This window comes from Pseudophryne corroboree, chromosome 3, assembly GCF_028390025.1.
Source record: "Pseudophryne corroboree isolate aPseCor3 chromosome 3, aPseCor3.hap2, whole genome shotgun sequence".
NCBI lineage: Eukaryota > Metazoa > Chordata > Amphibia > Anura > Myobatrachidae > Pseudophryne > Pseudophryne corroboree.
Genome location: NC_086446.1, coordinates 513,605,062 through 513,619,700, shown reverse-complemented (window position 1 = coordinate 513,619,700; position 14,639 = coordinate 513,605,062).

Genomic DNA, 14,639 nt, shown 5'->3' with positions numbered 1-14,639 from the left:
ATCAGACAACATCACAGCAGTGGCTCATGTAAACTGCCAAGGCGGGACAAGGAGCAGAGTGGCAATGGCGGAAGCCGCCAGGATTCTTCGCTGGGCGGAAAATCACGTAAGCGCTCTGTCAGCAGTCTTCATTCCAGGAGTGGACAACTGGAAAGCAGACTTCCTCAGCAGGCACGATCTCCATCCAGGAGAGTGGGGACTTCATCAAGAAGTTTTTGCAGAGAAAACAAGTCTTTGGGGAATTCCTCAAATAGACATGATGGCGTCACGCCTCAACAAGAAGCTTCGGAAGTATTGTGCCAGGTCAAGGGACCCTCAGGCAGTAGCGGTGGACGCCCTGGTGACACCATGGGTGTTTCAGTCGGTCTATGTGTTCCCTCCTCTTCCTCTCATCTCAAAAATATTGAGAATCATAAGATGAAAAAGAGTGCGGACAATACTCATTGTTCCAGATTGGCCTCGAAGGGCCTGGTACTCAGATCTTCAGGAAATGCTCACAGAAGATCCGTGGCCTCTTCCTCTCAGGGAGGACCTGTTACAGCAGGGGCCCTGCGTGTTCCAAGACTTACCTCGGTTACGTTTGACGGCATGGCAGTTGAACACCGAATCCTAGCTGGGGAAGGTATTCCGGAAGAAGTCATCCCTACACTGATAAAGGCTAGGAAGGAGGTGACGGCGAAACATTATCACCGTATCTGGAGGAAATATGTTCTTGGTGTGAAGCCAAACATGCTCCTACGGAGGATTTCCATCTGGGCCGTTTTCTCCACTTTCTACAGACAGGAGTGGATATGGGCCTGAAGTTAGGCTCCATTAAGGTACAGATTTCGGCCTTATCTATATTCTTTCAGAGGGAATTGGCTTCTCTCCCAGAAGTCAAGACTTTTGTAAAGGTAGTGCTGCACATCCAGCCTCCTTTTGTATCCCCAGTGGCACCATGGGACCTTAACGTGGTATTATGGTTGCTAAACTCTCACTGTTTTAAACCGCTTCAGACAGTTGAATTAAAGTTTCTCACTTGGAAGGTGGTCATGTTGTTGGCCTTGGCATCTGCGAGGCGGGTGTCCGAATTGGCGGCCTTGTCTCACAAGAGCCCCTATCTGATTTTCCATATGGATAGAGCGGAGTTGAGGACACGTCCTCAATTTTTGCCCAAGGTGGTTTCATCGTTTCATATGAACCAACCTATTGTGGTTCCTGTGGCTATGGATGACTTGGAGGACTCCAAGTCCCTGGATGTAGTCAGGGCCTTAAAAATCTATGTAGCCAGGACGGCTCGGGTTAGGAAAACAGAGGCACTGTTTGTTCTGTATGCGGCCAACAAAGTTGGCGCTCCTGCTTCGAAGCAGACTATTGCTCGCTGGATCTGTAACACAATTCAGCAGGCTCATTCTACGGCAGGATTGCCGTTACCAAATTCGGTAAAGGCCCATTCCACTAGGAAGGTGGGCTCTTCTTGGGCGGCTGCCCGAGGCATCTCGGCTTTACAGCTTTGCCGAGCAGCTACCTGGTCGGGTCCAAACACTTTTGCAAAGTTCTATAAGTTTGATACCCTGGCTGATGAGGACCTTGCGTTTGCTCAGTCGGTGCTGCAGAGTCATCCGCACTCTCCCGCCCGGTCTGGAGCTTTGGTATAAACCAAATGGTCCTTACGGAGTCCCCAGCATCCTCTAGGATGTAAGAGAAAATAAGATTTTAAACCTACCGGTAAATCTTTTTCTCCTAGTCCGTAGAGGATGCTGGGCGCCCGTCCCAGTGCGGACTACTTTCTGCAAGGCTTGTATATAGTTATTGCTTACATAAGGGTTATGTTACAGTTGTAATCAGTCTTTGCCTGATACTGTTTTGTTGCATACTGTTAACTGGTTGAGTGTATTCCATGTTAAACGGTGTGGATGGTGTGGGCTGGTGTGAATCTTGCCCTTGGATTAACAAAATCCTTTCTCTTACGTCCTAGAGGATGCTGGGGACTCCGTAAGGACCATGGGGTATAGACGGGCTCCGCAGGAGATAGGGCACCTAAAAGAACTTTGACTATGGGTGTGCACTGGCTCCTCCCTCTATGCTCCTCCTCCAGACCTCAGTTAGATTCTGTGCCCAGAGGAGAAAGGGTACAAAGCAGTGAGCTCTCAAGAGTTTGCTGTTTTAAAGAATTTTGTTAGGTTTTTTATTTTCAGGGAGTCCTGTTGGCAACCTCGGCACTAACCAGCACCATTTTCTCCACAGAGGCTGCATGAGAAAACGCTGGCTCCCTGTTCTCTCCCCTGCTGAGCTTCACAGGCTGGAAAAAAGAGGAGGGGGACACATGGCGACGCAGTGAGTGGAGATTAACATTATAAATATATAAAAGCGCTATCTGGTCATATATTCCAGTGTTTAGGCGCTGGGTGTGTGCTGGCATTCTCTCTCTCTGTCTCCCCTAAGGACCTGGTTGGGGTTTTGTCCCCTTATAGGTAACTCCCTGTGTGTGTGGGGTGTCGGTAAGTGTGTGTCGACATGTCTGAAGCGGAAGGCTTCTCCAAGGAGGAGTTGGAGCAAATGAGTGGTGTGTCCCCGTCGCTGGTGCCGACTCAGAATTGGATGAGCATGTGGCATAGGTTAAATTGCAAGTGTGACATCTTTACATGAGAGGCTTGATAAGGCTGAATTAAGGGGAACATCAGGGGGTCAATCCTCGGATTGGACCGATTCACAGGGTCCGTCAGGGTCTCAAAAACGTCCCTTAACACAAGACACTACTACCGACACGGACTCTGATTCCAGTGTCGACTATGACGAAGTAAAATTGCACCCTAGGGTGACTAAAACCATTCAGTGTATGATTGTGGCAATTAGGGATGTCTTGCATATTGAGGATGAACCCTCGGTCCTCGACACAAGGGTACACATGTTTAAGAAAAAGAAACAGATTATTAATTTTCCCACATCTCATGAATTAAATTAATTCTTTATAAAAGCTTGGGAGACTCCGGAGAAGAGGCCGCAGATCCCCAAAAGAATTTATATGGCATACCCCTTCCCTAAACAGGACAGGGAGATTTGGGAATCACCTCCCACTGTGGACAAGGCCCTGATGCGCTTGTCCAAGAAGGTGGCGCTACCGTCTCCTGACACAGCTGCCCTTAAGGACCCTGCAGATCGCAGGCAAGAAACTACCTTAAAGTGTATTTATTCTCATACGGGTGCCGGGTGCTGTACTACGACCGACGATTGAGTCGGCATGGGTGTGTAGCTCAGTTGCAGCTTGGGCAGATGTGCTGACAGATAATTTTGATAATATGGATAAGGATACTATATTCTTAACTATAGCCCATATAAAAGACGCAGTCTTATTTATGAGGGATGCTCAAAGAGACATTGGATTGCTGGCTTCTAGGGCCAATGCCATGTCGATCTCAGCGAGACGATCCTTATGGACTCGCCAATGGACGGGTGATGCGGATTCCAAAAAGCATATGGAAGTACTACCCTATAAGGGTGATGTATTGTTTGGGGATGGGCTGACGGACCTGGTTTCCACAGCTACAGCAGGTAAATCAAATTTTTTACCATATATTCCCCAACAGCAAAAGAAAATACCACCCTATCAGATGCAGTCCTTTCGGTCGCACAGGTCCAGAAGAGGTCGGGGATCCTCCTTCCTTGCCAGAGGTAAGGGCAGAGGCAAAAGAACACCTGCTTCGGCAGGCACCCAGGAACAAAAGTCCTCCCCGGCTACTCCAAAACCCACAGCATGACGCCGGGACTCCCCTGGGGGAGTCCGCAACGGTGGGCGCACGTCTTCGACTTTTCAGCCAGGTCTGGGTCAGCTCAGACCTGAATCCCTGGGTGTTAGAAATAGTTTCCCAGGGTTACAAACTGGAATTCGAAGAGGTGCCCCTGCGCCGATTTTTCAAGTCGGCCCTACCAGTTTCCACGTCGGAACGGGATGTAGTGTTAGCTGCCATTCAAACGCTGTGTATACAGCAAGTGATAATCAGGGTTCCCATGAACCAGCAGGGAAGAGGTTACTACTCAACCCTCTTTGTGGTCCTGAAACCGGACGGTTCGGTCAGACCTATCTTGAATCTGAAATCCCTAAACCTGTACATAAAAAGATTAAAATTCAAAATGGAATCACTCAGAGCGATAATAGCCAATATGGTGGAGGGGGAGTTTATGGTGTCTCTGGACATAAAGGATGCGTACCTTCATGTCCCCATATATCCCCCCCATCAAGAATTCCTGAGATTCGCTGTACAGGATTATCATTACCAATTTCAGACGTTGCCGTTTGGACTTTCCACGGCACCGAGGATTTTCACCAAGATAATGGCGGAAATGATGGTGGTCCTGCGCAAGCATGGAGTCACAATTATCCCATACTTGGACGATCTCCTGATAAAAGCGAGATCAAGGGAGAAATTGCTGAGCAGTGTGGCGCTCTCTCTGAGAGTGCTCCAGCAACACGGTTGGATTCTAAATCTACCAAAGTCACAGTTGATTCCGACAACTCGATTACCATTCCTAGGTATGATACTGGATACGGAACAAATGAAGGTCTTCCTTCCAATGGAGAAAGCCCAGGACATCCAGAACATGGTCAGAGACCTGCTGAAACTGAAAAGGGTGTCTGTTCACCAGTGCACTCGAGTTCTGGGAAAGATGGTGGCGGCCTACGAGGCCATTCCATTCGGAAGGTTCCATGCAAGGACTTTTCAATGGGACCTTCTGGACAAGTGGTCCGGGTCCCATCTACACTTACATCGAAAAATAACTCTGTCCCCAGGGGCCAGGGTGTCTCTCCTGTGGTGGTTGCAAAGTGCTCACCTACTGGAGGGTCGCAGATTCGGAATTCAGGATTGGATCCTGGTTACCACGGACGCGAGCCTCCGAGGATGGGGAGCAGTCACACAAGGAAGAAATTTTCAGGGACTTTGGTCAGACCAGGAGTCATGTCTACACATCAATGTGTTGGAACTCAGGGCCATATACAACGGCCTTTGACAAGCGGAGATTCTTCTTCGAAACCTACCGGTTCTGATTCAGTCAGACAATGTCACAGCAGTGGCTCATGTGAACCGCCAAGGCGGGACAAGAAGCAGAGTCGCGATGGCGGAAGCCACCAGGATTCTTCGCTGGGCGGAAAATCACGTGAGCGCTCTGTCGGCTGTCTTCATTCCGGGAGAGGACAACTGGGAAGCAGACTTCCTCAGCAGACACGATCTCCATCCAGGAGAGTGGGGACTTCATCAAGAAGTCTTTGCAGACATAATACGTCCTTGGGGAACTCCTCAAATAGACATGATGGCGTCACGCCTCAACAAAAAACTTCGGAGGTATTGTGCCAGGTCTCGGGACCCTCAGGCAGTAGCAGTAGACGCTCTGATAACACCGTGGGTGTTCAAGTTGGTCTACGTGTTTCCTTCTCTTCCTCTCATCACAAAAGTGTTGAGGATCATAAGACGAAGAAGAGTACAGACGATACTCGTTGTCCCAGACTGGCCTCGAAGGGCCTGGTACTCAGATCTACAAGAGATGCTCACGGGAGATCCCTGGCCTCTTCCGCTGAGGGAAGACCTGTTGCAACAGGGGCCCTGTGTATTTCAAGACTTACCGCGGTTACGTTTGACGGCATGGCGGTTGAACGCCGAATCCTAGCAAAAAAGGGGATTCCGGAAGAGGTCATCCCTACTTTAATAAAGGCTAGGAAGGAGGTGACGGTTAAGCATTATCACCGTATCTGGCGAAAGTATGTGTCTTGGTGTGAGACCAAGAATGCACCTACGGAAGATTTTCATCTGGGTCGTTTTCTCCACTTCCTAGAGACAGGAGTGGATATGGGCCTGAAATTAGGCTCTGTTAAGGTTCAGATCTCGGCCCTCTCGATTTTCTTTCAGAAGGAATTGGCTTCTCTTCCAGAAGTCCAGACGTTTGTAAAGGGAGTGCTGCACATCCAGCCCCCTTTTGTGCCTCCAGTGGCACCATGGGACCTCAACGTGGTGTTGCAGTTCCTAAAATCACACTGGTTTGAACCGCTTAACAAGGTTGAGTTGAAATTTCTTACTTGGAAGGTGGTCATGTTGTTGGCCTTGGCATCGGCAGAAGCCCCTACTTGATTTTTCATGTGGATCGAGCTGAATTGAGGACACGTCCGCAATTTTTGCCTAAGGTGGTTTCTTCATTCCATGTGAATCAACCTATTGTGGTGCCTGTGGCTACAAGTGACCTGGAGGATTCCAGATCCCTGGACGTAGTCAGGGCCTTAAAGATTTATGTAGCCAGGACGGCTAGGATTAGGAAAACAGAGGCCCTGTTTGTCCTGTATGCGGCCAATAAGATTGGCGCACCTGCTTCGAAGCAGACTATTGCTCGCTGGATCTGTAATACGATTCAGCAGGCTTACTCTACGGCTGGATTGCCCGTGCCAAATTCGATTAAGGCCCATTCCACTAGGAAGGTGGGCTCTTCTTGGGCGGCTGCCCGAGGCGTCTCGGCATTACAACTTTGCCGAGCGGCGACTTGGTCGGGGTCAAACACTTTTGCTAAATTCTACAAGTTTGATGAGGACCTAGCTGATGAGGACCTAGCGTTTGCTCAGTCGGTGCTGCAGAGTCATACGCACTCTCCCGCCCGATTGGATGCTTTGGTATAAACCCCATGGTCCTTACGGACTCCCCAGCATCCTCTAGGACGTAAGAGAAAATAAGATTTTAAACCTACCGGTAAATCTATTTCTCCTAGTCCGTAGAGGATGCTGGGCGCCCGTCCCAGTGCGGAAACTCTGCAAGACTTGTATATAGTTGTTGATTACATAAGGGTTATGTTACAGTTGGAATCGGTCTTGGACCGTTGCTGTTTTTTGTTCATACGGTTAACTGGTTATGTATGATCCAGGTTACATGGTATGATTGGTGTGGGCTGGTATGAATCTTGCCCTTGGATTTCTAAATCCTGCCTTGTAGTGTCCATCTCCTCTGGGCACAGTTCTCTAACTGAGGTCTGGAGGAGGGGCATAGAGGGAGGAGCCAGTGCACACCCATAGTCAAAGTTCTTTTAGGTGCCCTATCTCCTGCGGAGCCCGTCTATACCCCATAGTCCTTACGGAGTCCCCAGCATCCTCTACGGACTAGGAGAAATAGATTTACCGGTAGGTTTAAAATCTTATTTTCCTCGTACTGTCCGTCTCCTCTGGGCACAGTTCTCTAACTGAGGTCTGGAGGAGGGGCATAGAGGGAGGAGCCAGAGCACACCCATTCTAAAGTTCTTTATAGTGCCCATGTCTCCTGCGGAGCCCATCTATACCCCATGGTCCTTACGGAGTCCCCAGCATCCGCTACGGACTAGGAGAAAAAGATATACCGGTAGGTTTAAAATCTTATTTTCGGCCCTGTGTAATGTGTGATATATATTGTTAGTGATGGAATAAAGGCCTAGCTTTACAGACACAAATGCAGCAAAAAATGCAAAGAAGGATGCAAATGCATCAAAATCAGGACCTCTGAGGAGTGAATCCACCCTCATGACAGACCACAACCCTTCAACAAATCCCACCCCCATTAGGGCTGTTTCCATAAATTTACTGGGCTGGTTTTTGATCCCTATCCGCTCCTGCCTGCATCCACCAAACAGTCTCAATCTTGGCACACCAAACAGGGATCAGTATGTTAAACCGTTGGCCGGGATACTGGGCGTCAGTATACCGACAGCGGGATCCCATCCACGGGTATGCCGGCAGCAGGGCGCGCGCTAGCAAGCCCCTTGCAAGCTTGCTACGCTCGCCAAGCTGCAAACAGGATTTATTTTCCCTCCATAAGTGTTGTGGACACCCATAGAGGGAGAAAAGCCTGTGGCGGCAGGATTCCGGCGGTAGTCCGGATTCCGGCATTGGCATTGTGATGTCCGGGATCCCTACTAGCGGTATGATAACCGCTTCCCAACAGGACCACTACCTGCAGCTCTGAGCATCACATGAGGATACTTCACTCCTTTGCTGACTTCCAAACAATATATTCATCCTTTCACCTTCTTGCCTTACAACATTACATTTTCCCCTGGCAAGAAAATTTACTAACAGCCATTAGTCTTCTTATCCCAACACCTCTTTACTAGTGATGTGCACCGGACATTTTTCGGGTTTTGTGTTTTGGTTTTGGATTCGGTTCTGCGGCCGTGTTTTGGATTCGGACGCGTTTTGGCAAAACCTCACCGAAAATTTTTTGTCGTATTCGGGTGTGTTTTGGATTCGGGTGTTTTTTTCAAAAAACCCTAAAAAACAGCTTAAATCATAGAATTTGGGGGTCATTTTGATCCCATAGTATTATTAACCTCAATAACCATAATTTCCACTCATTTCCAGTCTATTCTGAACACCTCACAATACTATTTTTAGTCCTAAAATTTGCACCGAGGTCGCTGGATGGCTAAGCTAAGCGACACAAGTGGCCGACACAAACACCTGGCCCATCTAGGAGTGGCACTGCAGTGTCAGGCAGGATGGCACTTCAAAAAAATTGTCCCCAAACAGCACATGATGCAAAGAAAAATGAAAGAAAAAAGAGGTGCAAGATGGAATTGTCCTTGGGCCCTCCCACCCACCCTTATGTTGTATAAACAGGACATGCACACTTTAACGAACCCATCATTTCAGCGACAGGGTCTGCCACACGACTGTGACTGAAATGACTGGTTGGTTTGGGCCCCCACCAAAAAAAGAAGCAATCAATCTCTCCTTGCACAAACTGGCTTTACAGAGGCAAGATGTCCACCTCATCATCATCCTCCGATTCCTCACCCCTTTCACTGTGTACATCCCCCTCCTCACAGATTATTAATTCGTCCCCACTGGAATCCACCATCTCAGGTCCCTGTGTACTTTGTGGAGGCAATTGCTGCTGGTGAATGTCTCCACGGAGGAATTGATTATAATTCATTTTGATGAACATCATCTTCTCCACATTTTCTGGAAGTAACCTCGTACGCCGATTGCTGACAAGGTGAGCGGCTGCACTAAACACTCTTTCGGAGTACACACTGGAGGGAGGGCAACTTAGGTAGAATAAAGCCAGTTTGTGCAAGGGCCTCCAAATTGCCTCTTTTTCCTGCCAGTATACGTACGGACTGTCTGAGGTGCCTACTTGGATGCGGTCACTCATATAATCCTCCACCATTCTTTCAATGGTGAGAGAATCATATGAAGTGACAGTAGACGACATGTCAGTAATCGTTGGCAGGTCCTTCAGTCCGGACCAGATGTCAGCACTCGCTCCAGACTGCCCTGCATCACCGCCAGCGGGTGGGCTCGGAATTCGTAGCCTTTTCCTCGCACCCCCAGTTGCGGGAGAATGTGAAGGAGGAGATGTTGACGGGTCGCGTTCCGCTTGACTTGACAATTTTCTCACCAGCAGGTCTTTGAACCCCTGCAGACTTGTGTCTGCCGGAAAGAGAGATCCAACGTAGGTTTTAAATCTAGGATCGAGCACGGTGGCCAAAATGTAGCGCTCTGATTTCAACAGATTGACCACCCGTGAATCCTGGTTAAGCGAATTAAGGGCTCCATCCACAAGTCCCACATGCCTAGCGGAATCGCTCTGTTTTAGCTCCTACTTCAATGTCTCCTGCTTCTTCTGCAAAAGCCTGATGATGGGAATGACCTGACTCAGGCTGGCAGTGTCTGAACTGACTTCACGTGTGGCAAGTTCAAAGGGTTGCAGAACCTTGCACAACGTTGAAATCATTCTCCACTGCGCTTGAGTCAGGTGCATTCCCCCTCCTTTGCCTATATCGTGGCCAGACGTATGGGCTTGAATGGCCTTTTGCTGCTCCTCCATCCTCTGAAGCATATAGAGGGTTGAATTCCACCTCGTTACCACCTCTTGCTTCAGATGATGGCAGGGCAGGTTCAGGATTGTTTGGTGGTGCTCCAGTCTTCTGTATGCGGTGGCTGAATGCCGAAAGTGGCCCGCAATTCTTCGGGCCACCGACAGCATCTCTTGCACGCCTCTGTCGTTTTTTAAATAATTCTGCACCACCAAATTCAATGTATGTGCAAAACATGGGACGCGCTGGAATTTGCCCAGATGTAATGCACGCACAATATTGCTGGCATTGTCCGATGTCACAAATCCCCAGGAGAGTCCAATAGGGGTAAGCCATTCTGCGATGATCTTCCTCAGTTTCCGTAAGAGGTTGTCAGCTGTGTGCCTCTTCTGGAAAGCGGTGATACAAAGCGTAGCCTGCCTAGGAACGAGTTGGCGTTTGCAAGATGCTGCTACTGGTGCCGCCGCTGCTGTTCTTGCTGCGGGAGGCAATACATCTACCCAGTGGGCTGTCACAGTCATATAGTCCTGAGTCTGCCCTGCTCCACTTGTCCACATGTCCGTGGTTAAGTGGACATTGGGTACAACTGCATTTTTTAGGACACTGGTGAGTCTTTTTCTGAGGTCTGTGTACATTTTCGGTATCGCCTGCCTAGAGAAATGGAACCTAGATGGTATTTGGTACCGGGGACACAGTACCTCTATCAAGTCTCTAGTTGTCTCTGAATTAACGGTGGATACCGGAACCACGTTTCTCACCGCCCAGGCTGCCAAGGCCTGAGTTATCTGCTTTGCAGCAGGATGACTGCTGTGATATTTCATCTTCCTCGCAAAGGACTGTTGGACAGTCAATTGCTTACTGGAAGTAGTACAAGTGGTCTTCCGACTTCCCCTCTGGGATGACGATCGACTCCCAGCAGCTACAACAGCAGCGCCAGCAGCAGTAGGCGTTACACTCAAGGATGCATCGGAGGAATCCCAGGCAGGAGAGGACTCGTCAGACTTGCCAGTGACATGGCCTGCAGGACTATTGGCTTTCCTGGGTAAGGAGGAAATTGACACTGAGGGAGTTGGTGGTGTGGTTTGCAGAAGCTTTGTTACAAGAGGAAGGGATTTAGTAGTCAGTGGACTGCTTCCGCTGTCACCCAAAGTTTTTGAACTTGTCACTGACTTATGATGAATGCGCTGCAGGTGACGTATAAGGGAGGATGTTCCGAGGTGGTTAACGTCCTTACCCCTACTTATTACAGCTTGACAAAGGCAACACACGGCTTGACACCTGTTGTCCGCATTTGTGTTGAAATAATTCCACAGCGAAGAGCTGATTTTTTTTGTATTTTGACCAGGCATGTCAATGGCCATATTCGTCACATGGACAACAGGTGTCTCCCCGGGTGCCTGACTTAAACAAACCACCTCACCATCAGAATCCTCCTTGTCAATTTCCTCCCCAGCGCCAGCAACACCCATATCCTCATCCTGGTGTACTTCAACAGTGACATCTTCAATTTGACTATCAGGAACTGGACTGCGGGTGCTCCTTCCAGCACTTGCAGGGGGCGTGCAAATGGTGGAAGGCGCAAGCTCTTCCCATCCAGTGTTGGGAAGGTCAGGCATCGCAACCGACACAATTGGACTCTCCTTGGGTATTTGTGATTTAGAAGAATGCACAGTTCTTTGCTGTGCTTTTGCCAGCTTAAGTCTTTTCATTTTTCTAGCGAGAGGATGAGTGCTTCCATCCTCATGTGAAGCTGAACCACTAGCCATGAACATAGGCCAGGGCCTCAGCCGTTCCTTGCCACTCCGTGTCGTAAATGGCATATTGGCAAGTTTACGCTTCTCCTCAGACGCTTTTAATTTTGATTTTTGGGTCATTTTACTGAACTTTTGTTTTTTGGATTTTACATGCTCTCTACTATGACATTGGGCATCGGCCTTGGCAGACGACGCTGATGGCATTTCATCGTCTCGGCCATGACTAGTGGCAGCAGCTTCAGCTCGAGGTGGAAGTGGATCTTGATCTTTCCCTATTTTAACCTCCACATTTTTGTTCTCCATATTTTAATGTGTGGAATTATATGCCAGTATCAATAGCAATGGCCTACTACTATATATACTGCGCACAACTAAAATGCACAACAGGTATAAAATGTAGATGGATAGTATACTTAATGACGACACAGAGGTAGGTACAGCAGTGGCCTTCCGTACCGTACTGCTATATATAGTATACTGGTGGTCACTGTGTCAGCAAACTGCAAAACTAAAATGCACCACAGGTATAGAATGTAGATGGATAGTATACTTAATGACGACACAGAGGTAGGTACAGCAGTGGCCTTCCGTACCGTACTGCTATATATAGTATACTGGTGGTCACTGTGTCAGCAAAACTCTGCACTGTACTCCTCCTATATAATATTATACTGGTGGTCCCGACTCCCCAGTCCCCACAATAAAGCAGCACACTGAGCACAGATATGGAGTGTTTTTCAGGCAGACAACATATAATGGTGGTCACTGTCAGCAAAACTCTGCACTGTACTCCTCCTATATAATATTAATTATACTGGTGGTCCCCAGTCCCCACATTAAAATAAAGCAGCACACTGAGCACAGATATGGAGTGTTTTTCAGGCAGACAACGTATACTGGTGGTCACTGTCAGCAAAACTCTGCACTGTACTCCTGCTATATAATACAGCTGCTCCCCAGTCCCCACAATTAAGCAGTGTGAGCACAGATATATATGCAGCACACTGAGCACAGATATGGAGCGTTTTTTTCAGGCAGAGTACGGATAACTGGTGTTCACTGATCAGCAAAACTCTGCACTGTACTCCTCCTATATTATACAGCTGCTCCCCAGTCCTCCCCACAATGAATTAAGCAATAATGCACAATCAAATTCAACAATAACGGAGAGGACGCCAGCCACGTCCTCTCCCTAACATTTGCAATGCACGAGTGAAAATAGCGGCGACGCGCGGCTGCTTATATAGAATCCGAATCTCGCGAGAATCCGACAGCGGGATGATGACGTTCGGGCGCGCTCGGGTTACCCGAGCCATACGGGAGAATCCGAGTATGGCTCGGACCCGTGTAAAAAGGGTGAAGTTCGGGGGGGTTTGGTTTCCGAGAAACCGAACCCGCTCATCACTACTCTTTACCATATTCAGCTTGCTGCTCGATTCACCTACTACACTCCTCAATTCACTTTCAGACTCTTAAACCCACATAACCAAGAATGTAATCTCTAATCTCATTTCATTCTCTCACCCTACAAATGGTTCCCTTGCCTTTAAACCTTCACAAATTATCTACTCCATCAACTACATTCCATGCTTGGTTTTATAACCCACCTTTTAAACCTGTGTCATTCCACTAATATAGCATCATCCTCCTTCAAACACACTACCATGTCACAAATCCAATCTCTAGCTACTGCAGTGGCGTAACTAGAATTTTTTCTCCCCCAAGCCAAAACATTCTGTGGTGCCCCCCCCCCCACAAAAATGGGGTGTGGCCTTGCTGAAGTGGCTTTGCATAAAGGGGCGTGGCATTGCAGGAAAAGACTACTTTATACCCCAGTTTTGCAACCTGCATGCCCAGACGTTAGCCACCACAAGAAAAAAAAATCCTGATTCATGCCTCTTACATTATTTGTCATTTTTCCTCGTTATAGTAATGCCCAGTATACATTATGCCACACACTGCAATGCCCCTGAGACATTATACCACATACCACAATGCCCGTGATATAGTACACCACACACCGTAATGCCTGTGACACATACCGCAATGCCCGTTATACCCTATGCCACACACCGCAATGCCGTTATACATTATGCCACACACTGCAATGCTCCTGAGACATTATATCACATACCACAATGCCCGTGATATAGTATACCACACACCGTAATGCCTGTGACACATTATGACACACACCGCAATGTCCGTGATACATTATGCCACACACTGCAATGCCCATTACACATTAAGTCCTACAGTAAGGCTTCTAATTACTTTGAAATTACCTGCTCATTGCCATGGGTTTCATGCTCTTGGTTCCATGCACGGTGCCAGGGGTTTTCATGCTCAGGGTGCCATGCTCGTTTCCAGGGGTTTCATGCGGTAGGTGTTATGCTTGTTGCCAGAGGTATCATGTGCTGGGTTTCAAGCTTGTTGCCAGGGGGTAATATTCGTTGCCAGGGGTTTCATTCACTGGGTGTCATGCTCGTTGCTAGGGGGTAATGCTTGTTGCCAGGGATTTCATAAGCTAGGTGTTGTGCTTGTAACCAGGGGGTAATGCTTGTTGCTAGGCCTGTGCTCCCTAGTGCCAGATATTCCCCCCACAGTGCCAGATACACATATTCCCCCAGTGCCCCATATGCCCCCCCAGTGTCAGCTACACACATACCCCCAGTACCCCCCCAATGCCTGGTACACATATACCCCCAGTGCCAAATATGCCTCCCTCCCAGTGCCAGGTACACATATACCCCCAGTGCCAAACATGCCCCCCCCCCCCAGTGCCAAACATGCCACCCCAGTGCAAGGTACAGATATACCTCCCAGTGCCAAACATGCCCCCCCAGTGCCAGGTACACATATACCCCCAGTGCCAAACATGCCCCCCCAGTGCCAGGTACAAACCCCCAGTGCCAAACATGCCCCCCCAGTGCCATGTACAAACCGCCAGTGCCAAACATGCCCCCCCCCCCAGTGCTAGGTACAAACCCCAAGTGCCAGACATGCCCCTCCAGTGCCAGGTACAAACCCCCAGTACCAAACATGCCCCCCAGTGCCCCCCCCCCCCGGGCTCCCCCACTGCTGTTT